We start from the raw sequence: 22,081 nt of genomic DNA, 5'->3' as shown, positions 1-22,081 counted from the left end.
TAAGTCCCCTTCCAGACTCCCATCTACAAGCAGTTAGTGATCTAAGCCATCTGTCTGTACCTACCCAGACTACCAGCAACAGGAACTGTACAAGTACTTTATAGCAACCAACATGTGAAGTATGTGTGTGTAGCATTTTATTACCTACATGCAGGCTATTCCCACTGAACATAATATGAGGCTCAGCCTTAAATGTTGACTCTGACATTTTCTGTTTACCTGCAGTGGCTGAATTAAACTGTGCTAGTCTTACAAAATACCTATAAAATTGCTTATATGAATTTACTTGTACATTTTACCATTGTACCATACGTCTAAAAGCTAAACAGCTTTACAAAGTTTAAATCTCTTTGCAATTTTCTGGTGCCTCATATTTAATGTGGTGTTTTAATGCAAGACAGAAGAGAGAAAAGGGAAGTTCTATTAGGACAATGCTGAGTCACACTAGTGCCATATATTTACTCTATTTTCTGCACTGGAACCAGAATTTGTTTACAGTAAAGGAGATGCAGTCTGAGTTATTCTGAATATTTAGATTGGTGCTTACAATTTTCACATTTGGAAATGTGAAATGTGATAGCAAAGCTGTTATAAAAACAACACTAGTATTTAAAGCAACTTCCTTGGTTCAGCTGCATCAATTCTGTCAGATACAGACAGAGGGGCGTTATCCATTGCATCTAACACATATAACAAATTCTATAACAAAGGAATCAAGGATAAAATAATTTAATATATTTCATTAACTTGTATTTCCTCAAAACCATGTTTTAAGAGTCCTTACTCAGACAATCATGACTAATAGAGGATACAGGAATTGTATGGGCTAACAATGTATATGTGCAGTATTACTTATATATCTGGAATGCAGGCAATAAAGCAAACCAAAAAATGTATGTTTCTGTAGTAAGGAAACAACCACAAATCTTAGAACATGACATACAAGTAAGTGCAAGCAGTACAACACCAGTCAAGAATAGAGAAGGGTAGCAGACATAACGACTGTAATTCTAAATTTAGTAAATAGCAGGTAAATAATGGTTCTGCATTTAATTCAGATAGAAACTTTACATGTTGAGAAGCATGCCACCTGCCATTAAATACAGCCCCCATGTGGCAGAACCATCTGATTTTCATTAAGTGTAATGTTCATGGGTGACTGGATGCAACCGCTATCTTTAAATAGGACAGAAACCAATATTATTGAAACTGTACTGAGACAGCATTGGCAGCAGTCACAGCTTTGTGTTAGTAGTCCACCATACTTTTCTACATATTGCATAATGCATATAAGTTAAACATGTTTGAATGTGTCACCATAATGTAGATGTTTGTTAACTAGTTAAGTTAGCCAGTCTCACTATTGATTTAATTCAACCATGCTCTAGAAGAAAAGGCAAAGAATTTTGCTTCAAAACAAAACATTTTTTTATTGTCTCTTTTTAAACTCCTCATTTGCCGGTATATATCTAATAACTGCAGTCAGTCAATAATGCCAGTCATTAAAATTTCATTGTTTTTATTATTTAGAACTTTGTCTATCGTGTGACTCTTACCAAGTCAATTCATTTGACAGTGCTCCTGGCCTACTTCTGAAAAGATGGAATTGTGTCCGTAGGGTTGTCCCAGGCTATTAGCAAATCCAGACCATATTGCTGTAAAATACTTGCAGTCTTCACATAGCCACTAATAAGGGCTTCCATATATTATATCTGACTACAAACAATAGCATGTTTCTTGTACTTTAATGTGTTTTCTGAAGCATTTTGAAAAACGTAAGTTCAAGGGTACAGAAGTTTTACTGTTGCTCATGTTTAGTTTGTTTCAAATGTGGGAGTTTTTTTTACCTTTTTAACCATATGGCTGCCAATATATTTTTTGCACATTTATTTATTTATTAATTAAATCCAAATTGCTGTGATCATTGTAAATATAAATAACAAAATAGTATCTACCCTGACAGGTATAAGCAGTATGTTATGGTAAATGGGGAGAAACAACCAAGTAATAGGATATTGGTATGGTTGGGATGGACCTCAGTCCAGTACCCTGTCTGAGTACCTACTTGACCATGATGCACCTCTGCTTGACATTCAACGTTTCGTAGGGAATTCATGCATATGATGTGAGTAGCCCATTCATCCAGCATGCATTTGCTAAATAGGAGGAACATAGAAGTCTCAGAATAAAACTGATAAAAACTCTAAACATGGAGTAACAAGGGATTATTAAATATCCCAGATACTCAAGCTGTAAGGAACAAACAACTACAGAATAACTTTTTATGCCATGATGTATTTTCTAGTGTTTTCAGCTGTTTTTGTTGCTGTTAATTATTTTTTCAGGAGAATTGATAGCAATGAATATTTCTTTCTATTCACATAGGATCATAGGATCATAAGAGGTTGCAATGTTATTGGCCCTAGAGCCTTTTTAAACCTAACATCATGCTTCAGTTTTCCAAGTTATCAATGCTTATGGGCTAGAATGGCTTTGGTGTATGCCTGTGTCTTAAGGCATTTACAAACTGACATTTCCATAAGGGCCACTGTGTGACAAGCCAGGGGTGAATTTATGAGTTCCCATCCTTTGGTCCAATTTGCATTTGAATGGGCTTAGGGAAGTGTTCTGTTTCACATTAATGAAGAGCCTGTTCCAGAGAAAAGGTAATCTCTAAGACAAATACCTGTCCCTCCAACATGTATTGTTTATGTCACAGATGAAGTTTAGAGTCATACATCAGATAATTTTTAGTGTTGTTTGTTTTGTGAATAAGCAGCAGATCCATCAGGGCTTGATCGGACAATGCCTTGTGGGTAAGGCATAGATTGCCTCCAGTAGTCTACAGGAGACAAGGTTTAAAGTGTTATTTTAGGGAGGAACCTCTGTGGTTGCTCCAGCTATTGCAAATGCCTGGTCAGGTACATGCTGAAGGGCCACTGCACTCAATTATTGGTCTAATCTAATGAGGGCTGAGTAGAGTGTGACATCTGATATATATAGTAGCAGAGTTAAGCAGCAGATGATTCAATATACAACAAAAGCATTAATTAGATGTACACAGAAATAATAAGAGTAATGAATGCAAAACAGATTATTAGTGTAATCAGGATCACATAATAATGTCTGTGAGTACAGCAAAATATAATCACAATTAATGACATCTGGGTCAACAGTCATTGTTGATTGTTGATCATGAACACATTTTGTAAATCAGATATTACCATTACGTAATACCCTTCAGGTAACATAGTTCTTTCTTACTCATAAGGGTTGCACAAGTGCTATGCATAGCTACATATCTTTTTAATACTTCTGATGATTTCCAATGTGGGTTTGAGAATCCAGTGACCTTATAATATAAAAATCCAATCACCCCTGGGGAAAGTATACAAATATTATTTGCTTATTTTTGTTGTTTTCGGGACATAGTTTCTAGGAACTGGGATATTATTTCCAGTTCCAAGAGATAGGCAAGGCACTAGTTCCCACTCAATCTTTCAGTTACAGGAGATCCCAGTCTCTCAAATCAGTATTTAGTCTAGTTGGTCCGAGAAATTTAACCACAACTCCCCCTTCAGTTGGTATGTTTTGTTGCGTGAACTTGGTTTGCTGCCAGTACATTGAAGTGGAGACTGTTTCACCTTACACACTCCAATACAAGTAATGCATTTTTAAGACACATTTGATTATAATTCAACTTGCATAGTATACCTTGCTGTTTGCAGTCACTGTGGGACATTCTATGTTGGCAAAACTATTAGGAAGCTCAGCAATTGAATCAAGGAGCATTACCAGGCCATAAGAAAAGTTGATTAAAAGAATGCTCTAGCTAAACACAAGCTAACCAACCCTTCCTGCTCCACTTTTAAATTTCTAGTGTTCGACAGTGGTTCCTTGATCTATGGAGATGGGAACCCACAGCTAGAAGTTAAGGAGCTTAGATGGCAGGTTAAACTGCAAGCTGACACGCCTCCTGGGCTTAATGGTAATCTTAATGTAAAATGCATCCTTAAGTGGATTCGTTAGTGAGAATTCATTCCCCTCCCCTTCTTTGCATAAAGAATTAATTATACAGCAGCTTTTATTTAAACAGTGTTCAGTTGATAACCTTTGTATTTCTAAAGAAGTTCGACTGTTAAATAACTTTAAAATTAACTTGACAACAAACGGAAGCACTTAAATACAAGTGTTTCATTTTATTTCAAATTTATTTGAAGTTTTCTTACACTGTTGTCTTGTTGGATTTTTTTACTGCTAGATTAAAAGATTTCATCTACTGGATTAAAAGACTTCAAAGCTACTACACAAAGTGAAGGGATTTTTCTTTCATATCCAAAAAGTTTTATGGATTTATAATTATTTGTTTCCTGTTATTGTTTCTTTTCTTCTTGATTAAAAACACACACACACACACACACACACACACACACACACACACACACACACACACACACACACACACACACTGGAAAGCACAGAAATACTATTTGTTTTCTGTTATTGTTACCTTTCATCTTGATTAAAAACACACACACACACAAACACACACTGGAAAGCAGTAGACTAAAGTTAGTTAGATGCAATTCTTAGAGAAAAAAAATACATAATCATAGGTTATCTTACCATCTCTTCAAAAATTTTGGATGATACTGTAATAAACAAAACTCTGATCAGATTACAGATGAGCACATGCTGAAACTAAATGTTTTATTGGGGCAAAGCCTCCTGAATTCATATTTGAGGATCTTAATAAGCTGCCACATCCCAGATATTTAATATAATCACTAATCTAGCAAGAAAATGCAAACAATTTATTATTTGAATCAAATTTATTTGCTTTTGTCCTTGTTTTGGCAAATTGAGAGAGAAAGCAGCACTTTCAAACTATAGTGTTCAAACTGGTCCACCATGAGTGCTTGTGCTAGGGGAAATTAAAATATATTTGCTTTAACTTAAATTTCTTGCATTTTCTCTTGAAATATAATTCTTTCTGAACGCTTTCATGCATACAGTGTACTGACACATTGAGTTGGCTATAATTTTGTTAACAGTTTTACCATCATTCATTAAAAAGACAGATAGACAGAGCATGTTTTCTACTTACTATACCTTCATATGGATACAAACTGTCTTAATTAAGGCGAGCATTTTTTTCTTCATCTGTCAGTGAAGGCATGTTAAATATAAAAAGAAACAGTTAATCCTAGAATACTTTCAGGACTGTGCTGTGTCATGCATAATAATGTGAAATGCTTGAAATGCACTATGGGGGCATTTTGTAGAAACATTGTCATACAGATGGCAACCTTTAGAGAAAATAGCTATATTTTTTCTTTATTATTACCCAAAGGAATCAATTTTAATGTGAGCTGAATGAGGTTTAGAAATTATATATTACAGCAAATTTAATAACATGATGCAGGTTCTCATAAACATATCACCTTTTTCCATTTAGCATTAGTTTCTTCTAAAGTAACTTACTGGATGGAAGCTGCTGAAAGGAACAGGAAAATTAATCAACTGTGAAACGAAAACAAAAATCTCAAAAAGTAATCTTCATTTATAATTTGCCTATATACAAAATGAATCACATTCCTCAAATATGTTTTTCAGTTTCAGTATAATCAGTTTGTTTATATTAGATGAGATGGCACGTATAATAAATATCTTTGAAAACCACTCAACATTTAATTTTACAGTCCATACAGTATGATGAATCAAAACTATATTTTATTCCACAAATAGCAAAATACAAAGATTACAATAAAATGTCAATGCTTTTCTTTCCTTTCCCAATAACCTTAGTAATATGGTTGTATATAATTTTGCTGTTTAAGAGAATATTTGCAATGACAAACAGTTCTTTATAAGTAAGATTTGATGATTTGCTTAGAAACTGAGCAGTTATCAGATGTTTTTATATTGCTGCTAGGACTTAAGCTCAGGAAACTGATGCAATACTGCATGTATAATATGTTATGTCTTGTTAGCCTTGAATGTTAGATCCCATGCCGTACGTTTAGTAAGTATGTGAGAAGCATGTGGTATGCATGCATCAGAATAGTACTGTCTAAATAGTATTCTAATAATAATAATAATAATAATTTGTATTGTAATTTCATAGCATTAAAAGTTGACTGCTTAGTTCATATTTAATACAGTTGTATCAAATTGAGCATGCATATCCGAACTGTAAATGAAACTATGCATGCTGTAGTCTGTAGCACAAAGCAATTGTGCCATATTCTCAAATAACACGGATCATGCATCTCTAAACTGTAAAAGGAAAGTATGCATGCAGTAGTCTGTAGGACAAAAGAAATGTACAGTATTTGAGAGAAGCATTTGGTTGTGGTTCAAAAATCACACTTTCCAAATATACAATACTGTTAGGTTTTCATCATTACTGGAATGTAACACCCTCTATAACAGTGGCACAAATGACCTTCTGTAAACAGTAATCAGTATATCTGGAACACACATATTTGAAATATATGCACACATCAAGGATTGGTGGCTGCAATCTGTACTATAGTGTGCCTCTGTTATGAACTGGGTAGTTTTAAAAGTAAGGAATAACCTTGTTAGAAGTGTGCAGTGTTATACGTAAAGGTTACAGAATAGAGTAAAATAATTGTATCAATGTTTTAATGTTTTGTATGTCACATATGAAGTTATTAGTGTTTTCCCTTTTTTTCTCTCACCCCAACCCTTTTCTCTCTCTCTCTCCCTCCTTTTTTTTTGTTTCAGGGTAGGCCTGTCCCATGGGACCCACCTGTCTCCACTCCACCAACTATAAAACCACTGCCCAGCATGTCTGGTGCACAACCTTGCAGCATCCTCTCTGCTGATCCTGCACTACCTGCCCCCTCAGGTAGTTCTGTCCCAGAGGATATGCCTGTGGCTCCCTCCTGGAGCAGTGACAGAGGTGGTGAGTTTATCACCCAACAGGAACTGCCAGACAGATGGAGCACCTGCTCTCCATTTTTGTGCAGAGCACCTGTAGGAGACGCAGATGTCAGGCACTGCAGCCAGTGGCACAGTGAAGTGACATCATGGCAGTCCACTGGGTGAGGATTAGAGTCTCACTGTCAACCGTCCTGACATGCATGGGACGTGAATTTCACACCCTCCCCCCAACCATGGTGTTCACCCACCTCATGTGTCCTTCACCATCCCTGTCTCTTGTCTTGTTTTCTTTGTCTGTCTGTGATTGCTTCCTCACCTGCCCAACTTATCTTACCCAGACATTCCTACAGCCCTTCCCGAACATTCCTCTCTTTCTCAAAAAAAAAAAAAAATTGCCCCTTACATAGGTTCATAGGTTCATAGGTTCATACTAGGCTATCTGCCCTAGGGCATTTATAAGCCTAGCCAGAGTGTGTGTGGCTTTCACCACCCCTTAGGATGAGAATACTACGCCATTTTAGGGTTTAGTTTACTATGCCTCTGTCTAGTAGTGACACAGAGATGACCCCTGGGGTAAACCTACGATCTCCCATCCACTCATCGAGATTTCTCTTGAATAGAGTCAGTGAGGGGCTCTGCCTAACATGGACTGGGATTCTGTTCCAGAGTGTGGGGAGCCTCTGGGTTATGAATCTGTCCCTCCAGCACGTCCTATTTATTTCTGTGTTGAGGTTTAAGTCTCTTGTTCTCGTGGCTCTGCTGGATTTGGATTTTCTGAGGTGGAGCATGTCCATTAATTCTGGATTGGACATGGCCTTGTACGTCAGGCACAGATCACCTCTGAGTAGGCGGTATGCGACTGAATAGAGCTGGAGTTTTTCAGTCGGGCAGCATATGACATATGTTTAAGACCCTTTATCCTCTTGGTGAGGAACTTTTGGGGTCTTTCCAACTGCTGCAGGTGTCGGGTGAGATACATCCCAAATGGGGCATTGTACTCAATCATTGGCCTGATAAGAGAAGAGTACAGGGGCACAATGACCTCTCTTGATCTAGATGTGAAACCCTTCATGATAAGGTGGGAAATATAGAAGGTCTTCCTAACCACTTTGGCAATGTGAGTGTCAAATGAGAGGTTACTGTCAACCTGGGTCCCTGGGTCCCTGATTACCTCTTCCGTACTTAATGGATTACCACCTATGTGGTAATTTGTCGGTACCTTGTTTTTCCCAAAGGGTATGACTATACATAGCTCTCCATTTTCCATATGTGTCTTCATGACACACATGATTCAGTCCAATTTCCTATACAACAGATTGTGTTGTGGTCAGTCCTCTCCCTGGAGGTGACAGTCCAAATTCAGCTAAGCGTTTGCATATATGTTCATATTTTATTTTTGAAGAAATGTATAGCTACGGTTCTTTCCTATATCCTTCCTGCACATTCCTTCCCTCCTTTACCCTTGTTCTTCCCCCCTGCTTGCTTCCCATTTCACCACTTTTCTGTCTTCCTCATTTCTTTTCTTTAAAGCATTATTGTAAGATGGTGCTCATCATGCACCAATGCAAATTAACAGTAAATGGCAGTAATATAAGTAGACAGTGCATGCTGCCAGGAAATGTGTTTGTGTGATGGCCAATAGTATTACCTGAATGTATCTGGTGTATGTTTGTGGCTATCTGGGTCCTGTCTGCTGCATGGGTGGCCCATTCTTCCAGTTTGTGCTCTGCCACTCTACACACAAACAATATGTACATAGCCAAAGCCATTTGTGCTAAGTGGCACATAATGCAAAAAGTGCCCCCCCCCCCTCAAAAAGTATAAAAAATGGAGAATTAGTTGAAATGCAGAAAATCAATCTATGAAATACACAGTAGAAACCGTTTGTATGCATGAGATATGACTACATAACTTTGGATTCCAACTCTCACTGCAATGAACCATCAGAAAACAGGAGGGGGGATTTATATATCTTTGTCCCACAAACACCTTTGCAGCAAATACATGACATAATTCCTCACACAAAATTGATATCAAGGCATGACCTGTTATTTCTAAATGTATTTTTCTTCTTCTGCTTCTTTCAGCTTTTCCTGGTTAAGGGTTGCCACAGTGGATCACCTGTCTGCTCATGATTGGCAGTGGAGTTTTGCAGTATTGAATTGCCAGCCCAGCACCCAACCTTCCACAGAAGGCACACACACACACACACACACACACACACACACACACACACACACACACACACACACACACTCATGTCTAGGGCCAATTTAGAGTGTCCATTCCACCTACAGCATATCTTTGGGATGTGAGAGGAAACTGGTGCACTCAGAGGAAACCCACATGACCACAGGGGGGGGGCATGCAGACTACACAAAGAAGGCACCCCAGCCAAGGATCAAACTGGAGAACCTGTTGTTGTGAGGCATCATGCTAACCACTGCACCACAGCGGCCTCCCTTATTTCTAAATGTATTCTATGCAATATATTTGGATGTAGCACACTTAGTGATACACAACCTGCTATGATTATTCCTTGCAAATATACAGCTGTGTCCTACCTTTCTGTGTTTCTTGGTCATTCATCAGTTATCTGATCGGTACTCATAGACGTGCAGTGTGTATACCAGTCTATATAATTTACCTTAAAATGTGTGAGGATATTATCTGGAAGCACTATGGTATGCAGTTGACATCAAATTAATGGAAGGTTGAATGGCACAAACAAGCAAAGACTGCTGTTTTGAGGGGGGCAAAGGTGGGTTCCTGTCATGGCACATGTAAGGGTATAATATTCTTTTGAGAGGAGTGGACCCAGGCTGAGCTACCTATATGGTACAAACAAGGATATGTTGCTCTTGTTATTCTCCTTGTTTTGCATCCTGCCATCTTGATCTTGTGAGGGTGGTGAAGCTGGAAACTGTTATGTGTCTCATTACTTTCTAACTTCTCTCTGTTGTGATTTCCCATTACAAACGTATGGTGCTAAACTGAGGGCATGCAGTGATCATTATTACTTTGCGGAGGTATCAATGTGTGAATATTTGAGGCCTTAGGCCTGCTATTTGCTAATGGACACATACAAGTGAAATAACTCTCTGCTGTCACAAGTGACATTAATTTCTATACAAGTCTCCCATCTTGTAGTTGCTTACTGTGCCAAGTGATGAAGTACAAGGCCATGTCATAATAGTATTATACAATATAGCAAATGTTCAGGGTTTACCTTGTAAATGCAGCAGTTGCAACAGTGTTAGTTCAGGGCTGACTGTGATACAAGCAGTACACAGTCAATACATGGGGAGGTAAAGGCTGTGACTCTGAGTTGAGGCCGGTAAAGGCTGTAGGGTCCCTGTATTGTGTCCCTGTCCACCCTGAAGTACTCTACAATGTCCATGTTGTGTATGTTCTGATAAGTTAAATATGGTCTGAAAACTCTTCTCCATCTCGGTCGAGGCCTGTTAGCAGCAGCAGCAGCATTGCCTGCAGCCTGTAGCACATACAAATGGAGTTAAGCAGCAGCATCCCCCTAACAATCTCTCTGTGTAGTCTTTCTGTGTCTGTATTCCCCTAATTTTGAGATCCACAAGTAAAAACTAGCACAAAGTCTACATGGTTGCTTTATAACTTGTTGAACAGCACCACCAGATTGATTGATTAGCATGCAGTTCAGCTGCTTATGCTGTAATTAGCATCTCTGAAACACAGCCTAGACAGATGCAATCCATTAATAATCTACTCCATTATAAAAAGGCAAATGTGTAGCTAACCAAACTGATGGTGAGGAGGCTTGCCTCACATTCAGAAAAGCAAAATATTTCCAAAGCTATCTGTGCAGAGGAGTATTAAACTCCAGCAGATATGCTGTGAATTTGTTACCTGTATAATGCATATGCTGGAATATATTAATGAATAATGTGAAGCAAAGCCATTTACACTATCTGTATGCATTAGTTAGAAGTGCACTGATGGCATGGCCATGTTTGTCAAGCCATTTCAGAGGTACAAATGATTCACAATACATGAAAATAGTAAGCTGTGTGATACATATGTACAAATATTTCAGCGACAGTCTTTGAATGCATGTGTAGCATTACAAATGCATTTTGTTAGCAAAATGGTTCATGCACCTGTTCTTTTGTGGGTGGGGGAGCAAAGAAAAGTTACTGTTATGTCACAAACTAGAATAGATTGTTCTTTTGCAGTGAACCACAGCTGAGTTACTGCTATGGCAAATACAAGAATATGTTGCTCTTGCCACTGTCCTTGTTTTGCATAGGTTCGTGCTAAGGTAATTGCCCTTGCGAGCCATTTTAAGTCTAACCAGTTATTCCTTGTGAGACTCAAATCCTGCACTTTGTGTTTACAAGGCAAACACCTTAACCATTAGGCCATCCTCTCAACCCCTGCCAGTTGTTAACATTGCACATCTCTAGTATGTTTTATGTTTTTCCAGTGGATACTACTGACGGCCTACTTTAACTGTTTTATCTGGTAACAATTACTTGGTAGTTGTGTGATACTTATGTGTATCATTCTTTTGACTTTTAGGACTGAAAATGTCATTTAGGTGCAGATCCCCCCTTCAGTGAGGCTGAGAATATAATAATTGTTGATGCGCTCCATCAACATAACACTTTTATTCTCAGAGAGGGTCATCCCAATATGCCAGAGAGGCTGAGACTATGTCAGCAGATCATTGCAAACAAATGCCATGGGCAGCCATGGCTGTACTTATGAGCAGGTGCACCATAGGGCCACTGACATGATAACATCTGCACAGAGGCATGCAGCTCCTGTTGCCCAAGACCAGAGGGTAACCAGTGGTGGGTCTGCTGAAGAACTACCTCTCACCTCCAGTGAGGAATTCCTGGTGAATCTTTTACAACAGGACAACTCACAGCAGAGTAGCCCACAATATGTGATTGGTGTGGGTGGCCCTTGTTCTCAGTCCCAGGAACAGATTACAGGTTGGGTTTCCTATATGACTAGTTGAATACTGCTGTATATTAAAATAATTGAAATAAAAGTTACTTCTGTGTCACATGTCTTTTTTTGTGGGGGTGGGTTGAAGAGTTAAAGATTGGTGATAAGCTCAGTTTGGAGTTGTCAGCCATATTCTTGTTGAACTTTCATGCAGATAGAGAGGAGTACATGCAATACACCTTGTATTACTGTGAAATGTGATGATGTTGGCCTTACCTCTTGCTTAACTTATTTCAGCACTGTCAGAAATCTGGCAACATATGCCTCCTGCAAATGGTAAGCCAAATAAATAATATCAGTACTGCAGATCAATTTCTAGAAATATAATGTGTCATTTTAAGCCTGTTGTATGCATTGCTGTACTGTCTGTAATAGTGGCAGCACTGTTAGTTGTTTACCTCATATTGCACTGTAGCAATGCAGGCATTAATGTGTGCCCATGTTCCACCCTTTCTATCACAGTTTATCATGACATTTGTGGTGTGGATCCTGTCTACCTGATGTCAGTTTCTCATCAAACAGTGATAATGATGGTGGCAAAGCTGAGGCACTGTTGGGGAGTGCAGAAGTCGAATCTGAATAGAGGTTGACATCCAGCCACCCCTTATTTTTTTCCCCAGACACAGAAAGTAGGTCTATGCCTACTCAGTCCACTAGAGTCACAGATATAGGACAGGTGGAGGGTGATGCCATTGAGCAGGGAAGCATGGTTACTGTGGCTTCAGTGTCTGTTGAGTCTAGCCAGAGCCAAAGTGTTGGTGAGGTGCCATACAGGAGGGTTGATAGAGGTGCTCGGAGGGGCCTGCTGTCCCTCTCCACCTAGTGCAGGTGTCTCTTCCCCTGTCACTCAAAGTATGTTTTGGGCTGTAATGGAAACACAAGCATGTTCAGAAAGGTGCTCCAGACAAATTTCAAGGTTGTAGATGTGGCACACTCTGACCTGCGTGACTGCCTCCACCATGTCGCTGATTCCCTGGATCAGCCACAACATCTGCTGATAGCCAACATGGCCATTCCCAATCATGCACCTGTAGTAACAGTATTTCCACTGGTCCATCTGTGAGTGTGCTGTCCACACCCAGACATGGCAGGTCATGGGGTCATGGTCCTTGGCATTCCCATGAAGGGAGCACATCCAACAGATATTGGTCATGCTCAGGTAGCAGCACTCTGTCTGACCTTGGGAGTGGAAGTGGCAGTGCAACTTCTGGCAGAGCCAGTTCTCATGGTTGGGGGAAACAACGATGAGTTGCCACCTCTATCATGCATGGGTCACACCTGTCAAACTTACCAAGACGTAGAGCTAGCACTGAGCTTGGCTGTATTCATGCAGACTCTTACATACCACTTTCAAATGGAGGACCCTTCCAGACACACACACAGCCTGCTTGCTTCCCTTTCTCCCACACAGATACTGACCAACTTTTTGTGTCAGTTTACATCTCCTGCCTCTCCCCAGCACCCTGTACAAGTGATGATAACTGTGCCATATCCATTTTTTCTCTCTTTTGGATTCAGGGATACAAAAAGTTTTCTGTCTGATGCACAGGGTGCATAGCTACATTAGTGCCTAGTGTATCTGTAATTGTGTTGTTTAACTGATAATTGTAGTTGTCAGTTATATTTGTCTTGCCAAATGATACAGTGGATAGCATCATGTCAATACTTTCTAGTGCAGTGTAGTGGAATTGTGAAGTCAGGAACAGCAATGTGTGTCATTACTTTAAAGCCTTTCTGTTTAATGTTTTCCAGTACATATGTATGGTGCACATTGTGATGACCATGCCCTGGCCCAGCAATCGAGGAGCCTCAATCCTCACCACTAACACCAGGAGGTCATCTCCTAGAAGAGGAAAGGATAACTAATGCACACAGTAAAATGCAATTTCCCTTAAGTGCACACAGAGATCACAGTCAGTCTGGGGCTGGTTGCACCCTTGCTCTCCAGGTCCCCAATAAGACTCCCCACTGGCACAGTTATAGGGTCCAGATCTCAGCCTAGCTGACAAGCTAACCTTCAGTACCCTCTCTGTCCAACCAGTGCTTCGTGTCCCTACCCAGGTAGCTGACACACTACACACACTTTGAGATAAGTATTTATACAACTTCATAGACACTCCTGAGAAAGGCTGACACATATTTTCCAGCTGTGCCCCTTTACCCAGACTATAAGGGTAGTAATTTCTGCCACCACCAGCTAATATGATTATCAGCTACCCAAAGGTCCTTGAAAGGGTGTCCAATTATTACTGTGCAATATTATTATCCAATTGGTAATGTGACTATTCAGTTCAAGGCTTATTTTAGAGTGACCTATTACAATAAACTCTATAAATATGCAATGTACTCTAGAGCCTACTTCTCTATACAAACTAGTCACAGGTAAAATTTTTTTAAAATATTTAATAATTGTTGTGTCTTTTGGCTTTTCCCGGTTAGGGGTCGCCACAGCGGAACTCCGGTCCGCTAATGATTGGCAGTTGATTTTTATGTAATGAGTTGCCAGCCCTAATGCACAACCTTCAACGAAGGTACGCCCATTCACGCATGTCTCCATGCAGAAGACGCTCTAGCTGAGAGTCGAACTGGACAGTGTCTTACTGTGAGGCGAATTAAAACACAAGACAATGCTACTACACCACAGAGATATCTAAGGGTTCAGAGATCACACAGAAACTTAAAATAATACAGTAGGACAGGTCTGATGTCAAAGAAAAACACTTAATCTAACTTTCTAATCTTTAGCTAATCTTAAGAGAAAACATAGTGCTATAGTCCTACTTACATACATAAAGAGCATAAGCAGTGCTGGGTTGATGGTCCAAGACAAATACTTTCAGTCTCTCACTGAACAATAGTTTTTAAAACACTAACAAACAGCTCTTCTAAGGCCCTCCCAAATTACATCATTTTGACACTTAGTCTGGAGTTCCCAGGCCACAAACTGCATTATTTAGCAAGCTAACACCTGCTCAGGAAACTACAACAATAAAATACATTTCACTTGTATACTCTAACAATTATTCCTTAAATTAAGAGAATAGAAAGAATGTGTTCTGCCAGTCGCTTTGACACCAATTTTTAGATAATTGTAACTTCAAAGAAAATTGGAAATGCTTGGCTTGATTTTCCTTACAGCAGATGGCAATGTTGCAACAATCTTGAAGTTCACATTTTACAGTGTTTTCTTTCATTTAAAAACACAAGCCTGTATTTTTCATTTATTTATGCAAATGATAGAATTATGTATCAAATTCTATTTGACTAGGCTGGCAGCCTTCGTCCATCTTTCCCCAATCTTCACATCTCTTCCCCCCCTGGAGAACTCAAGCTAGTTTTTCAAGTAACCCTTGAGAAACGCCACTTGAGAGGGTTAGGTCTGTCTGAGAGTACCTCACCCCATTCCCTGTCCTGACAGCCTATCTGCATTGGCATTGCTACTCCCACTGCAGTGCTGCACTGACATATCATACGCTTGCAACCCACAGGCTCCATCTTAGCAACTGTGCATTTTATTTACTGCCTCTATTTAACCATGTTTGAGGGTTGTGATCTGTCATTACAGTGAATTTTTTTCCTTACAGATAAGGCTGAAGTTTTTGCGGTGCCCACAATATAGCTGGACTTTCCTTTTCTACAGCTGCATAGCATTCCTCCCTGGGTTGGAGCCTATGACTGAGATAAACAACTGGGTGCTCTTCACCCTCTGAAGAAATCTGGCTAAGTACAGCCCCCACCCCATGGTTCAAAGCATCCACCTGCACAACAATGTTTTTGCTGTAATCTGGACTGGCTAACACAGGGGGTCCTCCCAAAGCTTCTTTAAGCTTCTGAAATGCCTACTCACATGCTGGGGTCCACACTACCTTATCTGGCCTGTTCTTCCTTATTCAGGTCTGTGAGGGGAGCAGCTATGGTACTATAACTAGGGACAAACTTTCTGTGGTACCCTGATGTCTCTAAGAATGCCCTCACCTGCTTTTTGGTAACAGGTGCAGGCCATGCCTGAATAGCTTCCACGTTGGCAGGTTCTGGCCTTATCTTACCACTCCCTTCTCTATGTCCTAGGTAGGAGACCTCTGCCATACCCACCTGACCACCTGACATTTGTTCAGCTTAATGGTCAACCCTGCCCTCTGTAGTCTGCACAGCACCTCCCTGATATGCTGAAGGTGCTCTGGCCAGGAATGGCTGTAGATGGCAATATCATCTAGGTAAGCAAGGGCAAACACTACTGCTCCTGCTAGGATATTATCCACCAGCCTCTGGAAAGTTGCTGCGGCATTCTTCATCCCAAAGGGCATCTTTGTGAACTCATACAAGCCAAAAGGTGTCACAAAGGCTGACTTCACTCTAGCACTGGGAGTCAAGGGCACCTGCCAGTAACCCTTGCTAAGATCATTGGTTGTAAGATACTTAGCCCCACCAAACTGCCTCATCAGCCATATCTGCCAGGCCTTGGAGAGAATAATCATGGACATTATCAACAAAACTATAGGTGACCTTCAAATTGTTGTTCTGACACAATTTAGTTTCATTAAGGGTAGATTATGCTTATTAAAACCTGGTAGATGACTTTGAAAATGTCACCAAAGCCCTGAATGAAGGTAAAATACTACATATAGCCTATTTTGACTTAGCCAAGGTTTTGACACAATCCCCCACTCAGGCATCATTGATAAACTCACACTGCTGGGAAAACTGCAATCCCAGGAAAACATCAGTTTGGGACAAGAACATGATATAAAAGAACTTGAGCAAGAAGAAGTGTATAAATATTTGGGAAATGATGAAGGATCAACAAAAAAACATGAACAAATGAGAATAAAACCTAGTAAGGAATACTTCAGAAAACTTAAATTAATCCTGAAAACAGCATGATATCTAGGAACAAAATCCAAGCCATAAACCAATTTGCTCTTCCTGTCCTAACTTATGGTTTTGGAGTAATTGATTGGCCCCAACATGTGTTGGATAGATTAGATAAAAAACAAGAAGGATGCTTCATGCTCACTAAAGGAGTTATAGAAATCAGTACATACCAAGATTATATATTCCCTGTTCCGAAGGAGGAATGGGCCTCCTAGAAATTGATTATATGTATAGATCTGCAATCATGGGACTCCACACATATCTGCTGACCTCACAAGACCCAAACATAGTGAAAATTTTGAAACATGAGGAGAATAAATCTAAGATGAATTATCTGCTTAATCTAGCAGAAGCTTATCGGCATTAAGCAGGAATGGAAATCAAACCAGAAGTAGATAAAAATCAGGCAGCAGCTGAATGTGCCAAAAAACAAAAGAAAGAATTTAAGGTAAAGGATCAGATGAGAAGGCAAGACATGTGGAAAAAGCAAAAATATAGTTGCAAGTATAGAAAACTTCATGGAAGAACCTCATGTTAATCAGAAATTAACACAAGAAAGGTTAAGGAGAAGCAAATTCAAACCAAGAGATGAAAGGTTAATATTGGTAGCCCATGATAGTGGGCTGCAAACATGTTGGTTTATAAAGTCCATTGAACATGTGGGAGAAACAGACAAATGTAGGTTTTATAAAACCGAATTGGGAACAGTTGCACACCTCGTTGCTGGTTGTGGCATACTAATGGCAGAAGGACTGTATACTTGAAAGGCATAATAATGTGGTGAGACTGTTGCACTGTGGATTGAGCAAACATTATGGTACTAAAGTGGCCAAAAAAAATGCAAACATGAGCCACAAGGTATCATAGAAAATAAAAAAGTCTACATCACATGAGAGATTTGGGAACAAAAGTTGATAGCACCCTTAGCTGTGATCACCATGTGTCCATAGTGGTAAGGAAGGCCTTCTTTGCTGCACATCTCATGAGTAAGGGCATCACATACAGAGCTAAGGATGTTATAACTCCTCTGTACTCATCCCTCATCAGACCACTAAGAGTACAACACTCCATTGTGTATGTACCTCATCAGACAACTGCAGCAGCTGGAGAGACCTCAGAGGTTTCTCGCCAAGATAATTCAGGGCCTGCAACACATGACTTGCATGGACAGACTGAAGGCCCTGTCACTGTACTCTGTATCCTATAGGCTGCTGAGAGGCAACTTGTGCCTAGCCTACAGAGCAGTCTCAGACCCTGGCCTAATAGAAATGCTGCACTTCCAAAAGTCACATGGGGCAAGATTCACTCATTCTAGGAATCTTAACCTAGCCTGTGACATTAGCAGGATAGGTTGGAGTGGCAGATATTTCTCCCAGAGATTGCCACTCCTCTGGAAAAAAATCCCAATTCACATAAAACAGAGCTCCTCAATGACCTGGTTTAAGCATAACTTAGCCAACTGCATGGGAGAACATAAATTTACCTTGAATATGTCACTCATGTTCCTCTTGGATAAGGTCAGTTGATGATCATACACTTGCACTACAACTATAGACCATGCAAGTTGGTCAATAAGGGAACATTGGTATAACATGGCTAGGCTTATAAAGGCCCGAGGGCCAATAGCCTAGCAACCTCCTGTGAACCTAAGGTGATGTCTGCCTGGTCCCCATGCCAGTGTCTTATACTACCCTGGTGGGATGGTTGTATATGCAATAATTTGATATAGCTGATTACATCAGCATTGTCTGATGAACATGTGGTGGTACATCAGTATTGTCTGCTAAGCATATGGTCTTAACAGTGTCACACATGCTGTTGTAAAAAGATCTCTCTAGTAACATCTCGCATGCATGCACATACAGCTGACTGAGTGTGAACAGAACCTCTACCTTAGTACACAGACTACAGAACACTGCCACTGGAGAAGTAACTGTAGGATAGCACATCTACTCTGCTGAGTAGAGACACACATACATCCAGTTGACTGCAGGGAAAACAGAACATTTACCTAAGTACACACACTATAGAATACAGTACTCTATAAAAGCACCATGGTGCAAGTCTGGCTTTTACCTGGTTACCAGTCATCTTATAGTGGATGACATCAGCAGTGTATGTTGGAGAAAAGAAGGTGGGAGGCCTGCCTGAAATGGATGTGTAGGCAGGTGCAAGTATCAAAATACTGTCAATTTATGGGATTAGGGCAGTAACTGCAGCACACATACTTGCTCTTCTGGCTGGACACACATACACACACACACACACACACACACACACACACACACACACACACACACACACACACACACACACACACACACACACACACATACCCAGTTGACTGTAGTGAGAACAGAACCCCTACCTATCTAAGTACACACTACAGAACACAGTACTTTATGAAAGCCCCATACCACAAGTCTGACTTTTATATGGCTGCAGGTTATCTTATGGTAGATGACATCAGCAGGCCATGTGGGAGACAAGAGGTTGGGAGGCCTGCATAGGCATATAGATTCATAGATAAGCACATAGATTCATAAGTGCAAATTAGGCCAGTAGCCTAAGTGTAAAGTGTGTGCAAGGTATGTAGACGCCTGGCTGTGTAAAAATACAAGTACCCTTATTGAGCATAGTTGGATGTTTGGGTATAGCAGAGCAAGGTTGTCAGCACCACCAACTGGCCTTGACCATGAGGGAGCACACAACATATATTACACTTTGTATTGTTGTTGATATATGTGTGTATAAAATATTGAGCCCCAAGGGTTGTACTGGTTGGGGGGGGGGGGGCATGTATGTATTGTGAATATATGACATATACATAGAATGTGCCCTGAATTTGTAATGTTTCCACATGTAGTTGTATGTCATACAAAGGAAATGGTCAATAAATACTAATAAGAAACCATTGTATATACATTTCCATAGCACAATAAGCAGTGGATATGCACAATGCTTAAAGAGTACACACATGTGAGTTATGCTTGTTTGTGCTTTGGTAAGCGGTATGCAAACGCAAGCCACATTGCTAATGTCAGTAAAAATAATACTATATGGCATATAGTATATTCAAACCCAGGACCATGTGCATTCCAGTCCTACACCTACACCTGTTGCCACAATAATATTGAGAATACAGTTGTCTATGTTGCACTCCATTGCTGTAAACTGTAATGTCACAGCAGTAAAACAAAGGTTGCATACTCTGTACTAGAACTTGGTACCATCTGTACTCCAGGCCAGGTTTTCATGATGTCCAACATCATTAATTGAATGTATCTGGCTACACTTTTGGCATATTGCTTCATAGGTGGTCCGCCGCGCTTCACACAAACCTGATAGACATAGCCATTACCCACTTACGCTTTTTGCACTGTGCAGCACATCACACAAAAAGTACAATGAAGAATGAGAAGAATAACAAAGAAAACCTTAGTAAAGGACACATAAGTAAAATAAGGTCTGCTGTCACATGTTATGGTACCTTCTGTAGAACTTCAACACTATTTACTTCATTACTGCACCAAGTTAAGATATGCAAGTATATGCCATGATATTATTACACAATACATTCTAGGTTTAGGACTTACACCTTGCAAAGCAGCAGTTGAGACGATTTTATTTCAGGCCCATTTTCCTTGTGTCTACTCCTATGGGATGGAAGTATGCAGGAAAATACAGAATGGAGGCTAGATGGATGCTTTATAGCTTGTTGAATAGATCCACTATGCTGAAATCACCTGCTTATGCTGTAATTAGAAGCTATGAAAAACAAAACATCTGCTACTTTACTTAATATATGAACTGTGTTAGTGCCCATTTGAGTATGATGCACACCTATGTGTTGCTGCGAGCACTAGCACTGTGCTCACTGAAGCAAGATGAACACAAGGGAAGTTATTACTTTTGTCTGTGCCTGCAATATCATGCAAACATGCAGTTCAAAACATAGTTGGAAGGTTGCAGACCCTGTAGTAGAACCCAGGACTTTCTATACTCTAGCCCTACACATACAGATACTGCCACAGGAATACTTTAGGGAAAGCTCCCTGAAACCTGCCATTCATTCCTCCTTTTCCCGTGGTTATGCTAAGTGCTGTATTGCACAAACAAGGATGAAAATTAAAAAAAGAATTGTAATGCAGATAGATTCAGATACATTTTAACAAACAATAGAGGATGACCCAGAACTTTTGAATTGCGCACTGTTTACATGCACTTTTACACTTCACAGACCTACATGTACACCTCTGTAAGTGTAACCTGACACAACCACTTAATGTCAGCATTCATTATTGCCATGCATTTAACATGAACACTGGAGAAATGCCTACAAGAAGTGAGCATCTCTACATGGTTACAGGTTTTTGGAATTCAGCAATTCTAATAAGTTTTGACCTTATTTGCATCTTCACCGTGTTAGCAGCCCTGAATCTACACAGTTGGTAACCATGTAGGCAGGGAAACTGAAGGAGAGCCCAATGTTGTACACTCAAGGGAGGGTATTACTCAGGTATATGTACATGCACAGAGGTATTCAGTTTTGGGATTCTATGTTTCATGGAGTTTACACTTTTAGCTGTCTACATTGCTTATGATTACATTGTTCATTTGGGGGTGAGTTGCAAAACAGCATTTATGTCATGGCACTCAATAAGGAATTGTTGCTATTTTTAATATAATTTTCTAGAATCCAACATGTCCAGGAATGTCATAATGCATATGGGGTTACATGTTATGGTCTGTTCTGTAAAAATGTATGGACAATTACTTGCCCTAATTTCCATGTAGACTGCTTTGCATGGTTGTATTTTGAAAACTTTTGCATACATGACCAACATGAGCATGGAGTCTACACGGTTACTTTACAGCTTGTTGAATTGCTCCACCATGTTAATTTCCTTCATTAGCATGCAATTCAGCTACTTATGCTGTAATTTGCATGCCTTGAAAGTTTCTGTGTTGGCGTGTGAGTGAGCGCCGCTACACAGAGTTTACTGAATCTAAAACGTTTCGTGACCATGTGCGCATTGTGCCACAATGCACACAAGGTCAAAATGATCATTTAGGCTTCATTGACTCCTCCCCCACTGATTTTTCAGAAAAAGGGGAAACAAATGCCTGAAGTATGTGTGCAGAGAAAGCAGTTAAATATTAGCACAAGAACACATAACTGAACTTTTAGTTGTATAAATGTATACACCTTACATAAGCTTCTGCAGTGTGTTTAATATAGTATTTTACCTTTTTGCAGTGATCCTAACATTCAGAAGTAGACTTAATGATGTCTGCATAGCTGAAT

This window comes from Protopterus annectens, chromosome 7.part0 (assembly GCF_019279795.1).
Source record: "Protopterus annectens isolate FY-2018-M chromosome 7.part0, PAN1.0, whole genome shotgun sequence".
Classification (NCBI taxonomy): Eukaryota; Metazoa; Chordata; order Ceratodontiformes; family Protopteridae; genus Protopterus; species Protopterus annectens.
Note: the sequence above shows the minus strand (reverse complement) of the source record.